General features: G+C 46.6%; 1 pseudogene across 1 annotated transcript; it reads right to left on the bottom strand.

Moving 5' to 3' along the window:
- Positions 1-11451: 11451 nt before the first annotated feature.
- On the bottom strand, positions 11452-12948 carry LOC309548249 (annotated as a pseudogene). The gene is made up of 2 exons: positions 12501-12948; positions 11452-12043 (listed from the first exon to the last, which is right to left on the bottom strand). The product of its transcript is annotated as an uncharacterized misc_RNA (transcript).
- Positions 12949-20103: the final 7155 nt, after the last annotated feature.

Here is a 20103-nt window from a genome sequence, read left to right as displayed (position 1 = left end):
ATTTGAGGTTGGAAAATAGAAGAGGGCAGAGAAAGACTGCTAAACAAACGCTAACGCTGCTAAATGTGGCTAAAAAGTGCAGTAACGCCAATACAAAATGCTTCTAAAAGCATGTTTTTACAGCTGCTTTTTCCTGGCGTGAGAACTGGCTTTGCAGCTCGTTTTTTCAAACGCCCCGTGTGCATGAGGCCTAAGGCTTACCTATAGGCAGGGCCGGCGTTAGGGGGGGGCAAACTGGGCAACTGCCCAGGGCCCCGAATGTCCAGGGGCCCCGGGCCCCGTGTCACTGTCAGCAGCGGGCTCCAGGGGCGGACTGAGCGGTCGGGCACTTCGGACGGGAAGGGAACCCGCCGCCCAGTACAGCACTAATTCACCCGATGTTGTCTCAGAGACAACATCGGGCTATCGGGAACCGCCGCTCGGCGACCAGCGCTATGGAAGTGGGAGGAGGGGCCCTGCGGCCGCCGCTATATTGTGTGGTGGGGGGACGACGACACAGCAGTGGTGAACTTTGGGGACATCACATATTGGTGGTGGTGTGGGGGGTATGACACAGCAGTGGGGAATTTGGGGGACATGATCACATATTGGTGGGGGTGTCAGTAGGGGTGGGAATGACACAGCGGTGGTGAATTTTGTGGGGAAATCACATATTGGTAGGGGGTTTGTGCCACAGACCCCCTACCAATATGTGATTTCCCCACAAAATTCACCACCGCTGTGTCATCCCCCACCACACAATTTACCACTGACACCCCCACCAATATGTAATCTCACCAAATTCACCACTGCTGTGTCATTCGGAGGGAATGACACAGTAGTGGTGAATTTGGTGAGGAGATCAGTGGTGAATTGTGTGCGGGGGGGGGGGTATGATACAGTGGCGGTGTAGCCCCCCCCAAAACCACACAATTCACCACTGACACTCCCACCCTAATATGTGATCCCCCCACCAAATTCACCACACCTTCCCGTCCGCCGTCAGAGAAGAGGCAGCGGGCGGCGCCGACCGAGTCGCAGCGCCATGGAGGAGGAAGAAGTCGACTCCCGAGCAGCACGGTCGCCAGGGAGTCGGGACGGTGACGGGCGGCGCGCATGCAGGTCGAGACGAGGACTCGGAGCATTGATGGGGACATGCTGGATACTGCGTTGATGGGGGACATGCTGGTCAGGTCACTGTGCATTGATGGGGGACATGCTGGTCAGGTCACTGTGCATTGATGGGGGACATGCTGGTCAGGTCACGGTGCATTGAATGGGGACATGCTGGTCAGGTCACGGTGCATTGAATGGGGACATGCTGGTCAGGTCACTGTGCATTGAATGGGGGACATGCTGGTCAGGTCACTGTGCATTGAATGGGGACATTCTGGACACTGTGCATTGATGGGGGACATGCTGGTCACTGTGCATTGATGAGGGACATGCTGGTCACTGTGCATTGGTGGGGGACATGCTGGTCACTGTGCATTGGATGGGGACATGCTGGTCACTGTGCATTAAATGGGGACATGCTGGACACTGTGCATTGATGGGGGACATGCTGGACACTGTGCATTGAATGGGGACATGCTGGTCACTGTGCATTGAATGGGGACATGCTGGTCACTGTGCATTGATGGGGGACATGCTGGTCACTGTGCATTGTGAACACTGTGCATTGATGGGGGACATGCTGGTCACTGTGCAGTGAATGGGGTCACGCTGGTCAATCTTGAACCAACCTAATGATTGTTTGTTAAGTCACGCAATTTTTTACAGCGTTTTTTGCCACAAAGCAATGCCTATTACATTTTTCTGTTTGCGCCCCCCCCCCCAAAAAATTTTGAGCACCAGCCGCCACTGGTAATTCGTATGTGTCCTGGATTAAAGGGGTGAGGTAGCAACCCTTCCCCACCTAGACCTGGCAATTTACTATTGTAATGCTCTGGTTTTGTCTATGTATGATTTTTGTAATGCACTGGTCTTGGTTTGTGAATTATTTATATTGCACTTGTTTATAAATTATTGCACTTTTGTTCCTTGTGTCTAAAGATTGTGTAGGGTGTCTGGAGGCGGGATGTGGGTGTGTCTGGAGGCGGGGTAATGGTGTAACTGGAGGCGGGACATGGGTGGGGCCTGGAAGGGGGCCCTTGATTTATTTTGCCTGGGGGCCCTGAGGGTTCTCAGTCCGCCCCTGGCGGGCTCCATTTTACAAAGGGGCCCCGTCACTGTCAGGAGCCCATAGCACCGATCTTACAGATTCCTAGCGCACCTGTGGAAGGACACGGCCCCTCTCTTCCCTTTCCCTTGCCGGTTGGTGCAATTGGGTGCCGCGCAGCATATCACCATATATGGCGTCTATATTTTTGGTAGAATATAAAAAAATTTGGGGCCCCACTTTTAGGTTTGCCCAGGGCCACACTTTGTCTAAAACCGGCCCTGCCTATTGGTAGTGTAAATATCTCCTAAACATGCACAGTTTAGGAGATATTTACTGACCTAGCAGCCAGTTACATCACTGGCGCATGCACTCTGAAGGAAGGGTCACCCATGCCGTTTCTTCAGAGCAGTGTGCCGGGACTGGAGGCTCCCACGAGCATGCGCGGCAATGACGTCATCGCGGCTCCGGACAGTCACAGAGCTGGAGCTGTGAACCCGAAAGGAAGACTGGGTAGAGATGGACGCTGCCTCCAGCGATGGCATTGCTTTGTTTTCAGGTAAGTTTAACATAATGTGCTAGTATGCAATGCATACTAGCACATTATGCCTTTGCCTTGCAGGTAAGTACAAAAATAAAAAAGTGCAGCGTTTACAATCACTTTAAGACTTTCTCTGTGTAGAAGCAGTGGATTCTCTACAGAGGTCTGACACAGTCCCTGCTGAATCAGAGCTAGAACCCTCCAATCAGCAGAAAGCTAAAACATTGCTGATTAAAGAGTTATACAGCCCCAAAAATGTTGGGATGCTGTGTGAAATCTACATAAAAACAGAATGCAATGATTTGCAAATCACATAAACCCATATTTTATTCAAAATAGAAAACTGATAAAGTGGACCATGTTAAGAAAAATAAAAATAAAATAATATTGAAACTGATGGCAGCAACACATCTAAAAAAAATTGGGACAGGGCAACAAAAATCTGGCAAAGTAAGCAGTACTAACAAGCAAGAGCTGGAAGAACATTTTACAACTAATCGGGTTAGTAGTCAACAGGTCAGTAACATGATTGGGTATAAAAAGAACATCTGGAGTCGGAGTGTCTCAGAAGTTAATCTTCTGCTTTTAAAATGGAAACACAAACTACAAAACTATAAATAAAGTACAAAACAAAAATGTCGATACCCAGATGCCACTCCCAAAAGGTGCTTCCCTAATCACACCTGTACCCAGATGCCACTCCCAAAAGGTGCTTCCCTAATCACACCTGACCCAGATGCCACTCCCAAAAGGTGCTTCCCTAATCACACCTGTACCCAGATGCCACTCCCAAAAGGTGCTTCCCTAATCACACAGTGAAGGGGCAACGCTCCTCTGCAGCCCAGGAAGAAGAAGCGGACCCATCCCAGTATATAGAGACAGAGCATGGGACTGAGCTTCACACCATGTCTCTCCCTGACAGTGATCAGCAGACAGGCACTGCAGATGTGATAGAGGGAGAAGTACAACCTACCCCAAGTCAAATCTTACAACCTGTACAGCATTGCACTGCTTCAGTTAACTCAGTCAAGGAGCGCAGACAGAGGAGGTGTTGCTGCTGCGACATAACCTCCAGAAGATAAGAGAAAGAACAACTGCTGCTGAAGGACGCATCAGTGATCTTGAGGACCAAATACCTCCACTGATTGCTGAAACCCACACAGCCGCCCACATAATAACTGCCACAAGTGACAAAACAGATGATATTGAAAATCGCCTTATACAAAACAATGTTTCTATTTTCATGTTTTTTCTTTGTAATTTAGAAATGTTCACTCTCGAGAAATATCTATCAAAACTCCTGAAGAAGCTATTATGAAGATGGCGAAACATGTAGAGTTGATATTATCAAGTGCATTTTCTTGCTTTTAACATTTTAATCAATGTTGTGTTTTGTCCTACACCTTTATGTTTAATAAAATGTATATTTTTTGAGAATCCCGATTTTTCTCCATCATTCGCACCTCAAAAGTCCCACTTTGCCCCCTTTATTGTAGTTACCATTTGTTTCAGGGATGTGGTGCTTTCCATTGTCTTAAATCTCTAGCAATATTTTCAAAAAATCCCTTATACGAAACAATGTTCGCAGTGGGGCTGGTCGTGACCCTACAGAATTTGTCGAGAAATGGCTACTGGATCTATTCGGGAAAGAAGCCTTTACCCCACTGTTTGCTGTTGAAAGGGCGCATCGTGTTCCTGTTAGGACTCTCCCAGGCAATGCACCTAGGCAAGTCCTGGCTTGGATACTATACTACCGCGACAGAAAGAAAATCTGAAGTCTAGCAAGGGAGAAATCCACCATAGGCTACAATGGCACCAGTCTCATTTTATCCCAATTTCTCGGCTGAGGTGCAGAAGTGGCCAAACTCCAGGATGTCAAGCCACGTCTTCAACACCTTATTTTGCCATATGCAATTCTCTACCCTGCATGGCTGTGAATTACAGCCAGAAGTCAGGCGCACTTTTTCAACTCAGACGGGGAAGCTTCAGACTGGCTGGATGTCAATGAGCCCTCTCTTCGTGCCAGGCACCGAGACAACACTGAAACTTGAGACCGTTTCCTTGTTCTTCCTCTACAAACGGGCACATACCTTTGATTCGGTGGTTCTGAAGGGCACTGCACTTTTTTACCAGAGTCACTAAATTGTTGCTATGTTTACTGATAAGCTCAAATGGAGGCAGCCCCTTGTAAGGCATCATGAAAAGCTCTTTGCGAGATGCCTTACCACCAAATGCGAATGCACCTGATAGGTGTTATCTGTTGGAAAGCTTTGCCTGAAAGGCACCACTACAAGTTAAGGTTTTGTTTAATTGATAACTATAGCCGGGAAGAACAGTCTCTCAACCCTCTCGTCCGGGTTTTTCCTGAGTTAATTTTTGGAATATTTCATGAGACATTTTGGTTTCTGCAGTTCCACAGCTATCTTGTTCATTTACAATACTTACTAGGCCTAAGCAGGTACTTTAGTGGTACGAGATGCAGATGCATCTCACTTGCCACATTGCATGAGATCTTATCATTAATCACATGATTGACATACCTCTGGTTACCTGGAATATTAGGGGACTACACGATCCTGTAAAGAGGGTGATGGTGAGTACGGTCCTCCGTAAGTACCATCCTGCAATAATAGGCCTCCAAGAGACCCATCTCACACCAGAGACTCTTAGCTGTGTAAAGTACTCCTGGACACAAAAGATATATCATGCCACGCATACTCCAGAGGGAAGTGTGTCCTCGTACACAAATCTCTGGATTTTCACAAACTAGCTGCAATATCTGATTCTGAGGGGCGATACGTATTTTTATATTGTAAATTGTTCCCTTTAATATGTATCATAGCTGTGGTATACATACTCCCCCCCCCCCTTTTCATTATAGTGCCGTGGTACCTGCTGCTCTTCACTTTAGATAAGCCTGATATTCCAATCTTTGTCCTAGGTGATTTTAATATTGTCCTAAATCCTGCCCTAGACAGACATCCCCCCCCCCCCCCCATTTAGGTTCCTCATAACGAGGAAGCCCTCTGCTATGATTTATGGAAGAGGTAAAATGGGTGGGTGTATGGAGATGTATGTTTGGCTGAAAATGATACCTGAGTGCGCTGCGATTGGACAAAACATGGTTAGTTTGTTTGAGGATAACACGCTCTATACTGATAACCTGCTGAAGTGGGACACTTTTAAATGTTATATACGTGGAGTCTTCATATCTGCAGTTAATAGTATAAAGACAGAATCTAAAAAGCATGAAAAACTTCTCACTCAGCATGTCCCGGAAGAGGAGAGGGTGTATATTTTACAAGCCACAGACGAGGCCCAGTCAGCTTGGCTCGCTTAACAGGATGCCCTGACACAACTGATTAACGCCAAAGCCCAAAAAATTGAGTTTTTTATACTTACCGTAAAATCCATTTCTCTGAGTTCAACTGACACAGCACTCCATAAATCATAACTACTGGGTTATATTGCCTCCTCCAGGAGTAGGACTAGGCACTAGGCAGAACAAAAAACACCTGGCTATGCCCATGGGTCGTCCTCAGCTAGGTATATAACACCCCCTCTCTGCTCTAGGTAATCAGTTTAGTAGCAAGCAGTATTAGAAGTATCAGAACTCCATAGTGGGGTGGGTGCTGTGTCCGTCGATGAACTCAGAGAAATGGATTTTACGGTAAGTACAAAAATCCCATTTTCTCTTTCGTTCATCAACAGACACAGCTCTCCATAAATCATAACTACTGGGACATCCAAAAGCAGAAAATGAGGGGTGGTGGAAAAGAACCCAAAGCTAAACATAAGTGCACTTAACCAGGACACAGGAGCCTTAACTGGGTCACAGGAGCCCGTCTGAAAAATAAAAGTTTAAAGAAAAATACACCCTTAAGATGGAACAGCCCCTCTTAAACAGCAGCCTGCAAAACTTTGCGGCCAAAAGAAGCATCCCCAGATGCCAAAGTATCTACTTTATATAATTTTGTGAAGGTATGCACTGATGACCAAGTGGCCACCTTGCAAACTTGCGATATTGATGCCTGATGACAGAAGGCCTAAGAAGCACTCAGTGCCCAAGTAGAATGCGCCGTGATAGGGAAAGGTGGAGCCTGACCTTTAATGGAATAGGCCCGAGTCACCGTCTGTCTGATCCATCTGGTAATGGTAGCCGAAGAAGCGACCAGCCCTTTTCTTGGTCCATCCGTAAGCACAAAAGGCGAGTCTGACCTCCGAAAGGACCCGCTGCCAGATACACCCGAACCACACAAACCACATCCAAGGTATGCAAAGCAAATTCCTTGGGATGAGCTGGCTTGGGACACAAGAAAGGCAACACAATGTCCTCATTCAAATGGAAGTCAGAGACAACTTTGGGCAGGAATGATGGACAGGGACGAAGAACCACTTTATCCCTATGGACTACTAAATAGGGACTGCGACGGATAATGCCGCCAATTCAGATACCCTGCGGGCCGAGGTAATAGCCACCAAGAATGTCACCTTCTGCGATAAGGTAGGAAATCTCCCGAATATTCTCAAATGGAGGTTTCTGGAGAACTGACAGTACTAAATTATAAAAATCCCATGGTGACAAAAGAGACTGTACAGGTGGAGTAAATATGGGAAAATCCCATATTTACATATTTACTATGCCCTGTTAGTAGACACTGCAGTGTCACACATTTCACAAAGCCTGCCTTCTGAACTACAGAGGTACAAAGAGGAGGAGTTTCAGGAGGCGGAGTCAGTGCAGGAATCACTGCTTTCAGGCAGCAAGGTACCATGGGATATGTAGTCCTTAGAAATCAAACGTAAAGAGCAGAGGAGAAGCTGCAAAGCATGCATGGAATCCAGGAAGAGATGGCCAAGAGACAGACAGCACTCACAACATTACATTTTAAAAGTAAGCTTGTATTGGATTATCAATAATATCTATTGTTTGTATTGCAATTATAATATTGGTTTGGAAAAAAAAAAAAAAATAATAATATTGGTGCTATAAAATGAAAGTACTGTATATGCTGTGACCATAGAACTCCTTTAAATAATGTTCAGTGGAATTTATTTGATAAGGAATGTGTTTGAATTAAATGTGGATCTATATAGTCTTAGTGGCCAACTGTACATGTGCTGCTGATGCTTACCTCTGGCATACAGACTATTGCAGGGTGTAGGTAGGGCATGTGAGGAGCTGCTTAAAATGTCCAGGTTATGAATGAGGCTTGGCAGATCTGCATGCCTCTAGTGTCAGGCGAGGCCTGAGGATTAGGACATCTGTCAGTGTGCGAGATAAGAGGAAGTATACACAACAACACAGGGGAGCATCAAGTTTCTGAGAGGCAGCCAACTGGCACAATTGTTTCTGAAGCCTCATTTACTTTGCTGTTAGAAGTAGATCTCAGAAGAGTTCTGTTGGACCAACAACAGCACAGCTAGAAGGAGCCAAAGCCTGGAGGGGAGCTGTCAGCGGTCTTAAATATTTTTTGTTTGTATTAAAAATGTTTCCTGAATTTGGGCATCTAACTAGCATCCTTGTCACAATTGAAAGGAAATCTATAAAGACTACAAGTTGCCATTGCTAACTTGTTTGTTAAGGTGCTGTTTCCACGGCTGCCAATCCTGATCTTGCTTTTTCTTACTTAGTAAGTCACTGACCTTGAAGTAAAGTCTGAGGGTGAACTTACAGTAGATAGAGTTTCCTTGTACTGTGCCCGAATGTCCCTGCTGGTCCGGACTCACATTGTGTCAGCCCCCGAGCTCAATTCCTGTCTTCACACTGTGCTGGGGCCCAAGCATGATTCCTGTGCTCACACTGCGCCGGGCCCATGCACGCTTATGTCATCTGCAGCCTCACTGCCTGTGTGGGCCCAGATGGATCGAATGTGCTCCATTGTTGGAATTGCCTGCTCGGACATGGTTAGCAATCACACAGATGCATACCATACCAGAGCCCAGCTGGACCATACTACAGACCATCTCATTCAAGCTGCTAGGGCATGGTAAGGAATGATCACACTAATCTAATGAACTGGGCTTCTGGGGGCCAAACGTGCTCAGGCATCGTACATATACAATCCTAGTGTGAGTACACCCTATAAAGCGAAGTTGTCATGTATGCTTGTTGAACGTCAATAAATGACTAGATAGTGATAGCAGGATAGGGTGACATAAAAATCAAAAAAACCTGAGCCTGGCTGACCTAAACATATAATTTACACGTAAAAGCTGCTAATACCACACAAATACACAATATGGCCAAATGTTTGTAGACACCTGACCACTACAACTATAGGAGCTTCTTGGACATCTCATTTCAAAATCATAGGCATTATTATGGAGTTGGCATTATTTTTACAGCTATAATAGCCTCCGCTCTTTTGGGAAAGTTTTCAATGGTGTTCATGGAAATATTCACTAATTTGGCCAAAATAACATTTACTGTATGAAGGCAGATGAGAAGACTTCACTAATGGGCTCTATCACACAGGTGGCTGGGGGGGGGGGGGGGGGGGTGGTAAAAACTAGGGATAGACTGATTATCAGCAAGGCTGATATATTTGGGGCCGATGTGCACTTTACCCTATATATCGGTATCGGCCCCGGATCTGGCCGATATTGCTGATATTTTTGTGACATCATTCTGCCTTCTTAGGCCGCCTCCCTTGCCTTGGACAGCCTCATCTGGAGTCGGGAGTAGTCTCGCAGGAGTGTATCACAGCCATACACCCACCCACAGCAGCACGGTGCCAGCCAGCCACCCACATCCACAGACCCTGTACCAGCCAGCCACCCACAGGCCCTGTACCAGCCAGCCAGCCACCCACAGGCCCTGTACCAGCCAGCCACCCACAGCCCCTGTGCCAGCCACCCATCCACTACAGTGTGCCAGCCACCACCACAGGGTTCCAGACAGCCAGCCACCCACCACAGGGTGCCAGACAGCCAGCCAACACCACAGGGTTCCAGACAGCCAGCCACCCACCACAGGGTGCCAGACAGCCAGCCACCACCACAGGGTTTCAGACAGCCAGCCACCCACCACAGGGTGCCAGCCACCACCACAGGGTTCCAGACAGCCAGCCACCCACCACAGGGTGCCAGACAGCCAGCCACCCACGGACAAGGTGTCAGGCAGCCAGCCACCCACAGGCCCTGTATCAGCCAGCCATAGGCACTGTACCAGCCAGCCGTCTACAGACCCTGTACCAGCCAGCCACCCACAGGCCCTGTGCCAGCCACCCACCTACCACAGGGTACCAGCCGATACGTTGTGACCAAAGTATCGATATCGGCCCTGAAAAAACCATATCGGTCTATCCCTAGTAAAAACAGGCAGCTGAGCTGCAATTTTCACTTTTTCAAGCTGCCCATCTGAATTCTAACATTGCAGCCTGACAAGGTTGTTGACATGCCACAGCCGTGATGCTTTGCTTCGTGGCTATGACAGTTTTAAATCAGGCAGCAGTGCCTGTCAAACCTGCCAGAAACCAATGGGGTTGCACTGCAACTGCAGTTGAGGCGCTGTCCCCTAATGTAAAACTGCCATTCCGAAGTTAGGATTGTTCTCCAGAAGGCAGTGGGCCAGTGTGAAGGAACCCTAAAAGTCATGACTAAGGCACTTCAGATGTGCTCTTGGACCCGAAACCTCCAGCCCTGATCCAACCCCCCTTATTGCTACCCCCATTATCTATAAAAATTGGCAAACACAATTCTTGGAGTAAAATATTGGCCGTAATGGCCGTTTATTAAAAACCAAAACAAATTATACCAAACATTCCTTAAACCCGGAAACAAATAATACAGTGACAAGAAAAACTGAGGTTGCCGATCTTTGGAGGCACCAATTATCAATCATCTGCTTAACTATTTTCTTGGTCCCCAGCCGCACCCTCCGGCTCGGGGACGACCTCGATATTCAGCAGATACCACCATTTTTACCTTCCATTTAAAACCGCCATTAACTGGCATTCCAGTGGTGACTCCATACCTTAGATGGGTCCCTAAACTGATAAAATAGCATGTTATTTTACCCACCTCAAAAGACCCCACCCGCCATGCACAGGCCCATGTTGATGTCAATAACTACCCGATAAAGGGAGGGTGGGCGGGGATGTTCTTGCTTCCTTGGCCACGCTTGAAATGGCGGCCAGGTAAAGGTGGTCCTTACCTGACCTCCCAGTAGCCCCACCCCCTGTAATGAGACCCCCTTTCTGCTGGGGGATGGGTCTGGCATAAAAACCGGACATTGACCCTGCCTAAACCAGCTCCCCCTGACTGCCCAGTCATGCAGCCCTGCGCTTTATTTTATTTTGCTACGGGCTGTCCTTGACTAAGGCACTTCAGATGTGCTCTTGGACCCGAAACCTCCAGCCCTGATCCAACCCCCCTTATTGCTACCCCCATTATCTATAAAAATTGGCAAACACAATTCTTGGAGTAAAATATTGGCCGTTTATTAAAAACCAAAACAAATTATACCAAACATTCCTTAAATCCGGAAACAAATAATACAGTGACAAGAAAAACTGAGGTTGCCGATCTTTGGAGGCACCAATTATCAATCATCTGCTTAACTATTTTCTTGGTCCCCAGCCGCACCCTCCGGCTCGGGGACGACCTCGATATTCAGCAGATACCACCATTTTTACCTTCCATTTAAAACCGCCATTAACTGGCATTCCAGAGGTGACCTTAGATGGGTCCCTAAACTGATAAAATAGCATGTTATTTTACCCACCTCAAAAGACCCCACCCGCCACCGGCACAAAGTGGGACCACCTCACACCTTTGTGCCCCGCCAAACCCGTAAGGCCCTCTGTACCCCGTCCTGTAAACCCAGTGCCCATAGGTCGATGCCCACCGCATTCAGATGTACCCCATCGTGGCGAAGGTAGCGCCAGGTATCCACTTCCAGCTCTCTGTGCCTGACCACCACACCCCGTTGCGCACAATAAACCTGCCCACTTCTTTGTTGACCTTCACTCTGGCTTTGTTGAGTTTTTCCACTGACCGGGCGAGTCGCCATGACGATCGGCCGACAATGTCCGACCAAACCACCACCATGTCCGGAAAATCCGTCCTCAACCGTAGGACATCAAACTTGACATCCCTGATGAGATGGCGACAGGACCGGACCCCCAGATCGTTGCCACCCGCGTGGATGACCAGCACGTCAGGGGCCCTATCCCAGCGAGCGACCCTATGTACCTCGGGTACCACCCTGTGCCATAACATGCCTGAAATGCCTATCCACCGGACCTTGGCCTCACACCGGGGGAAACCTAACTGACGTCCTTCATGCCTAATGTCCGCCCTCCTGGCCCCCCAATATACGAAGGAGTGGCCCAAGATCCATACGAGGCACGCAGCATCTGTAAAGAAATAAAGAAAATGGAAGAGCACGAACGTAAGTAACGGTACGCTCTACCACCCGTAACTGAAAGCAACATAAAAGCTTTTCACCCACCCCCCGCCACGTATACCAAGCATATTTTTAAACCAAGTGAGGGTGGACGTAAAGCCGATATCGGTCAGATTCCCACCTGCCAATACGCTGCAAAATGGAATCCTCCAACCCCCACCTGGCGGCTTCCGTGGCCGCCCCGATGCGGAAGGAGTGCGAGGCGTAGCTGCGAGCCTCCAATCCTGCTGCCGTCAGACAGCGACGGAAAACCGTAATGAATTGAAAACGGGACAGAGCCCCACCGGCAGCGTGCATAAGAAAAGAACCAGGCCCGGGAGGGCGAAAACGCAAGTACTCTAGTACCGCCGAAACAGGGCAAATGGGTGATCCCTGCACCCGAAGCAGCTGCAAGCGAACACCCTTACCCGCCTGATCCGTTTTTGAGCGGCGGATGAAAAGAAACACAGTGGCATGATTGCAGCGAACGTCTGCTGCCAGCAGGCCCCCCTGGGCCGACTTAGACGGGCTCACCAATTCGCCCACCCTGAGAGCCCCGTAGAAAGCTAGAGCAAAAGCCACACGGAATAAGAGGCCCTCGTAAGCCGAAGAGCAAATGGAACCTGTTTGCTTGAATATAGCCCCCAGAATTTCAAAAGTGATAGGCCGGCGCCCGTCAGGCCGGCGTGAACCCTTTCTATAACCCCGTAGGGCCTGCTTCACCAGGAAATCTTTTGTGAAATCCGGTACGCCCCACAATTTGAATAGAAAAGCTAAAGCACTCAACTTGCGATTAATGGCCGAAGCCGATACTCCCCCCGAGAAATTCAAGCAGATGAAGTAAATCACTACAGTTCTAATCTCAGAACTGACCATGTCCAAACCCGCCCGATGAAGAAGCTCCCACCACTCTTGCCAGACCCTGCGGTATGCATGCCAAGTCGATTCAGTCAAAGAATCGCGAATCAGTCCAGAGGCAATCCCAACGCAATCTTCCATAGCCGCTGTGGACAAGGGGCTCCGAGCTGCTCCGCCTCCGGCGCCAACTCCCTGAACCTGTCCAACTGAAAGCGTGATAAAGCGTCAGCCAACGAGTTTTTTGCCCCCGGGATATGCACCGCATACAAAAATACATTCAATTGAAGGCAACGCAAGACAAGGTGACGTAAAAGCCTAACCACTGGCGGCGAAGAACCAGAGAGTGAGTTGATGACCTGGACCACCCCCATGTTGTCACAATGGAGTCTAACCTTCTTATTCTTGAACCACTCGCCCCATAATTCCAGGGCAACTAGCACCGGAAATAGCTCAAGAAGAACCAAGTTCTTCAAGAAGCCCTCCGCACGCCATGCTGCTGGCCAGCGCTCTGCACTCCACTGGCCGCGACAAAAGGCCCTATAACCGGTGGAGCCCGCTGCGTCGGTGTAGAGATTCAGGTCGCAGTTGCTAACCGGCCCATTCATCCAGAGCGAGCGACCGTTAAACGCCCCCAAAAAGGCGTGCCATACCTGTAAGTCGTCCGACATTTCCCTGGTTATGCGAATGAAATGATTAGGCGAGCGTGCCCCTGCAGTGGCAGCCGAGAGCCGACGGCTGAAAACCCTGCCCATTGGCATAATACGGCAAGCGAAGTTCAGCTTGCCTATCAAAGACTGGAGCTCGCGCAATCGGAGCTTACGCTTACCCAATGCAAGCCGAACTTCTTCCTTTAGAGAAAACAGCTTATCGTCCGGCAAACGACACTCCATCGCCTGAGAATCAATGACAATTCCCAAGAACTTAATCATAGGCGTGGGAGCCTCCGTCTTGTCCACCGCAAGAGGGATGCCGAAACGCTCTGCAATGTGCTGGACAGTGGCCAGCAGCACCCCACATAAGTTAGATGCTGGAGGACCAATACATAAGAAATCGTCCAAATAATGGATGACCGAATTGGCCCCCGCCACGTCTCGGACCACCCATTCCACAAACGAGCTAAAAGCTTCAAAGAGGGCGCAGGAAACTGAACACCCCATGGGAAGGCAACGGTCGACATAAAAAGAGCCCGCCCATTGGCAACCTAACAGGTGAAAGCTGGAGGGGTGGACCGGTAACAGCCGAAAGGCTGATTCGATGTCCGTCTTAGCCATGAGGGAGCCCCGCCCGTAATGCCGTACCCAAGAAACAGCCGCATCGAAAGAGGTGTACGATACCGAGCTGGCCTCTGGGTCAATGAAATCATTAACAGACCCGCCCTTGGGGAAGGAGAGATGGTGAATCAAGCGGAATTTGTTAGGTTCCTTCTTAGGAACGACACCCAAAGGGGACACCACGAAATCCCGAAAGGGTGGGTGTGAAAATGGGCCGGCCATGCGACCCAAGGAAACTTCCTTGGCGATTTTTTCCGCAACCACAGCAGAGTGAATATGAGCAGAACGTAAATTATCGGCCACGGGCGGGGTCTGAGTCAGAGAGCATGGGATCACAAAACCGGCCGAGAAACCCGCCTCCAAAAACTCAAGGCGAGCTGCCCCTCACCAGTGAGAATTAAGGCACCCCTGGGCTGCCACCCCAGGGGCACATACACTACGGGCTTTTTCTACCCCGGCCCAAAGGCCAGACCGAGTGTAGCCCTATCCTACCAGGAGGCATCAGAACTTTGGACAGCTTAGGGACCTACCTTCAACTGGGGACAAGCCTTTTGCAAGGCCAGGTTCAACCCAGGAGGAAAGGCTCTCCCACCACCATCCGCCGTTCCTTACCAATCACATCCAGGAGCAGTACTAAGCGGCGTGACTGCCTACACCAGTTTTCCTGCTCCCTTCAAACTGATAGGGGCGGACCCATTCAAATCAGAAGGCAATGGACCCATCCGGCTTTCTCTGATGTGGCTTACTTCCCAGTCCCCCGGTTGTTCCGGAGCGCCCTGGTTCATTTCGGCCCCCACCGATACTAACCATCAGGTTCCATACCAACTGATAAGAACAGATACTACACTTGATCTTAGCCAAAAGGCCGAGAAGCAGTACCCCGAGTGTGGCTCGGGGTTACTGCTTTTGGCACTGAAATTTAACCCCGAGCCACACTCGGGAATACCGCTAGGAAAGGTTAAAGTAAAGCAGTGCCGTATCGCAAAAAATGGCCTGGTCAGGAAGGGGGGTAAATCTTCCAGAGCTGAAGTGGATAATTAACATCAGCTGTGGACATTGTCCAGAATTCTCCCTTGTGAATTCCATTATTACAGACACTGTGTGGTATTCAAGCTATGACCCACCATGACATATTTTATTTGGTTTCGATTACTCGGTTTAGCATCTGCAAGCCTTTTAGGCAGGCAAATATTAAAAGCATTCTTTAGTCCTATTATACATCCATTACATCCATTTAAAATATTGTCTCAGAGAACTCGGGAATTATTTTCCCACAATTCCCTGCATAGCTGAACTCACTCTAAGTATGCATAGTGAGACCACTGTTTTATGGTCAGGTGTGATTTTTTTAGTTGCTATCTTTTTTATAGATTGCATAATAAATAAAATATTTTTTGCTAGGAAAACATCATAAAAAAAAACCTTCTGAGTCCTTAAAAAACAATATACAGTAAACCGCAGCTCCATCGCGGTTCAGTTTTTGCGGTCCCGGTATATTGTGTTTTTTTCTGTAATGTTATTTTACTAATTAAATCATTGCAAATTAAATATTTTTGTGTTTTCCATAGCTCTTGCTCTGTCTCTCAGTATCTTTTATGTGTTTAAATGAGTTTCTATTGTTTTAAAAGTGTGTTTAAAGACCTTAAAATGCTTTTAAAAGTACAGTGCCTTGCAAAAGTATTCGGCCCCCTTGAACCTTTCGACCTTTTGCCACACTTCAGGCTTCAAACATAAAGATATAAAACTGTCATTTTTTGTCAAAAATCAACAACAAGTGGGACACAATCATGAAGTGGAACGAAATGTATTGGATATTTCAAACTTTGTTAACAAATAAAAAACTGAAAAATTGGGCGTGCAAAATTATTTAGCCCCTTCACTTTCAGTGCAGCAAACTCTCTCCAGAAGTTCAGTGAGGATCTCTGAATGATCCAATGTTGACCTAAATGACTAATGATGATAAATAGAATCCACCTGTGTGTAATCAAGTCTCCGTATAAATGCACCTGCACTGTGATAGTCTCAGAGGTCCGTTTAAAGCGCAGAGAGCATAATGAAGAACAAGGAACATCCCAGACAGGTCCGAGATACTGTTGTGGAGAAGTTTAAAGCCGGATTTGGATACAAAAAGATTTCCCAAGCTTTAAACATCCCAAGGAGCACTGTGCAAGCGATAATATTGAAATGGAAGGAGTATCAGACCACTGCAAATCTACAAAGACCTGGCCGTCCCTCTAAACTTTCAGTTCATACAAGGAGAAGACTGATCAGAGATGCAGCCAAGAGGCCCATGATCACTCTGGATGAACTGCAGAGACCTACAGCTGAGGTGGGAGACTCTGTCCATAGGACAACAATCAGTCGTATACTGCACAAATCTGGCCTTTATGGAAGAGTGGCAAGAAGAAAGCCATTTCTTAAAGATATCCATAAAAAGTGTTGTTTAAAGTTTGCCACAAGCCACCCGTGAGACACACCAAACATGTGGAAGAAGGTGCTCTGGCCAGATGAAACCAAAATCAAAATTTTTAGCAACAATGCAAAATGTTATGTTTGGCGTAAAAGCAACACAGCTCATCACCCTGAACACACCATCCCCACTGTCAAACATGGTGGTGGCAGCATCATGGTTTGGGCTTGCTTTTCTTCAGCAGGGACAGGGAAGATGGTTAAAATTGATGAGAAGATGGATGGAGCCAAATACAGGACCATTCTGGAAGAAAACCTGATGGAGTCTGCAAAAGACCTGAGACTGGCACAGAGATTTGTCTTCCAACAAGACAATGATCCAAAACATAAAGCAAAATCTACAATGGAATGGTTCACAAATAAACATATCCAGATGTTAGAATGGCCAAGTCAAAGTCCAGACCTGAATCCAATCGAGAATCCGTGGAAAGAACTGAAAACTGCTGTTCACAAATGCTCTCCATCCAACCTCACTGAGCTCGAGCTGTTTTGCAAGGAGGAATGGTCAAAAATTTCAGTCTCTCGATGTGCAAAACTGATAGAGACATACCCCAAGCGACTTACAGCTGTAATCGCAGCAAAAGGTGGCGCTACAAAGTATTAACTTAAGGGGCGGAATCATTTTGCACACCCAATTTTTCAGTTTTTTATTTGTTAAAGTTTGAAATATCCAATAAATTTCGTTCCACTTCATGATTGTGTCCCACTTGTTGTTGATTCTTCACAAAAAATGACAGTTTTATATCTTTATGTTTGAAGCCTGAAATGTGGCAAAAGGTCGAAAAGTTCAAGGGGGCTGAATACTTTCGCAAGGCACTGTACAGTGACAGTAAAAAAAAACATGCCTACACTGTATTTTAATAGGGTTTTTCTATTTCACGGATTTTCACTTTTCGCGGGTGGGTTCGGAACGTAACCCCCGCGATGGAGGGGGGTTTACTGTACAGTGCTCAGCATAAATAAATGATTACATCCCAACAGATTTGACAAAAAAAAAAACCTTTACTTTCCTATTAGAATTAACATTTTTTTTTGGGACACTATACTATAAAATACTCCAACTAATGCAGGTCATTGATTGAAACCAAGATTTGATAATTTGCAAAAACAAAAAAGTATTTTTCCTAACAAATTTATTCAAGACCATGTTGCAAAAATGAATACACCCCATTGAAAGTATTAGGAGCAAAGCTAAATTTTAGACAACAAAATCCTAATTAACAAGAATTCAACCACAGGTGAGTGTAATTTTGCATTAAACAGGTGTCCAGCAGACAGCTGATTATAAAAAGGCATTACTTAACAAAGAAAACTCCTCCCATTTCATGGTGTCAGCAATGGCACCACATGGAAGAGAAATGTCACAAGGCCTGAGAAAGTAAATCATTTCTTTACACAAGAAAGGTGACGGCTACAAGAAGATCAGCAAAGCTTTACTTATCGGTCAGAATACTGTAGAAAAAGTAATACAAAAATCTAACAAATATGGAACTGCAACCATCGTACAGAACTGTCCAGGCTGTCCACGGAAGTTACCACCTCGACAGGAGCGTCTTCTGATGAGAAGGGTTGAAGTAAAACATCATGTAAGTACAGCTAAAGAAGAGGAAAGCCAAACTGGGGTGATTTTTTTCCAGTGATACAATACAGCGTACACTGGAGAGGAATGGCATGTATGGGTGTGGTCCATGAAGGAAGCCTCTCCTAAAGTCCATGCACAAAAAAAGCCTACCTAGAATTTGCTAGTTGCCCATGCTGAGAAAGAAGAAGACTACTGGGACTCTGTACTCTGGAGTGATGAGACCAGGATAAAGGTTTTTAGAACTGATGACGTCACAAAGGTGTGGAGTATAAAGAAAAATGCATAGTGCCTACAGTGAAACATGGTGGTGGCAGTGTCCTTCTGTGGGGCTACATGACTCGTGTTGCTGGTGTTGGGGAGCTGCATTCCATTTCTAGTATCATGAATTCACAGATGTACAGCTCTATATTAAAAGAGAAGATGCTACCATCACTCCGTGCCCTTGGATGTCGTGCACTTTTCCAACATGACAATGATCCAAAACACAGATCTAAGGCCACTGTTGTATTTCTGAAGAAGAACTGGGTGAAAGTGATTTAGTGGCCAAGTATGTATCCTGATCTGAACCCAATCGAACACCTATGGGAAATTCTGAAGAGACAAGTGGAGCATCACTCTCCATCCAGCATCCAGGCTGTAAAAGAGGTCGTTCTTGAAGAATGGAAAAAGATAGATGTTGCAATATGTCGCCAACTTGTTCATTCCATGCCTAGAAGACTTGGTGCTGTCCTTACAAATCATGGAGTTCATACAAAATACTAGATGTAGTCGTTTTTGTTGTGGGGTGTATTCATTTTTGCATCAACTAATTTTGGTAAAAAATGAAGATTTTGTCATCTAAGTTCTATCATTAACCTTACTTTCATGTAATGGACCTAAAGAAATGTTCTAGAAAACTCAGTTTTGTCGAAATTTTGGAAATTGTTCTTGTGTTCATTGAGGTATTGATCAAAATCTTACTTTGCAAAAGGGGTGTACTTATTTATGCTGAGTACTGTATGTATTATTTTGTCATCTTAAATGATGGCAAGTTTTTAGCCCAGAGTGAAAATGTAACGTGCTCTAGTCCATAAAGGGTATACAGGTGTGAGGGCTGAAGTGCCCAAAAGGTAAGACATTATACATTTTTGGTGAGCACATCTTTTGTGTGAATTGAGGCCCAACTCCAGTAAATCCAAAACTCCTCCGGTGCAGTGAGGACCCGCCGGCACTGCAAGGGTTAACTGTTCGCAAAGCTAGGGCGGTGAAAGCATTTTTGCTTACCTTATGCTCAGCTCCCTGACTTCCTTATGCTTTAGCAGTTGACTGTCCCTCGCTTCCTCATGTCTAGTGCAGGGCTATGGACTCTGCATCAGTTTTGATGATGTTAGAGGACCTTATACGAGCAGAGTTAAGGGGAGCAGAGACTGTAGGGATCGGTCTAGTAGCATGGATGAGCTTGCAGGAGCAGAGGATCAGGTAAGTAAAAACTGCCTTTGAATTCAAAAGTAGGACTCAGTCTTTTATAATGGACTTTAAAGCGTAACTCCAATTTCGTGGGGGGAAAAAAAATAGAAAATAAAGAAAAAACAATATAGCGTATACAATTGCGACACAAGTCATATTGTAATTGAATGTTATTAAAAATTATCTTTCCTTTTCAATCTGCAGCTGTTGTAATTTTCTGAAAATGCAATGCAATATAGCTAGCTGGAGCTGTTCTGTACACAGAATGTATGCTGACCACACCCCAGAAACATTTCCTGCTTGTGTGATTGGCTCACCAATTTTCCCAGAAGTCTGCACTAAGATACAAGTCAGATTTCTGGCATCCCCTGCAACAAAAATGTCATTTTTGGTGAGATACTCCCA

Source organism: Pelophylax lessonae (assembly GCF_965119305.1).
Source record: "Pelophylax lessonae genome assembly, chromosome: 2".
Lineage (NCBI taxonomy): Eukaryota > Metazoa > Chordata > Amphibia > Anura > Ranidae > Pelophylax > Pelophylax lessonae.
This window is presented reverse-complemented; position numbering and strand designations above follow the sequence as displayed.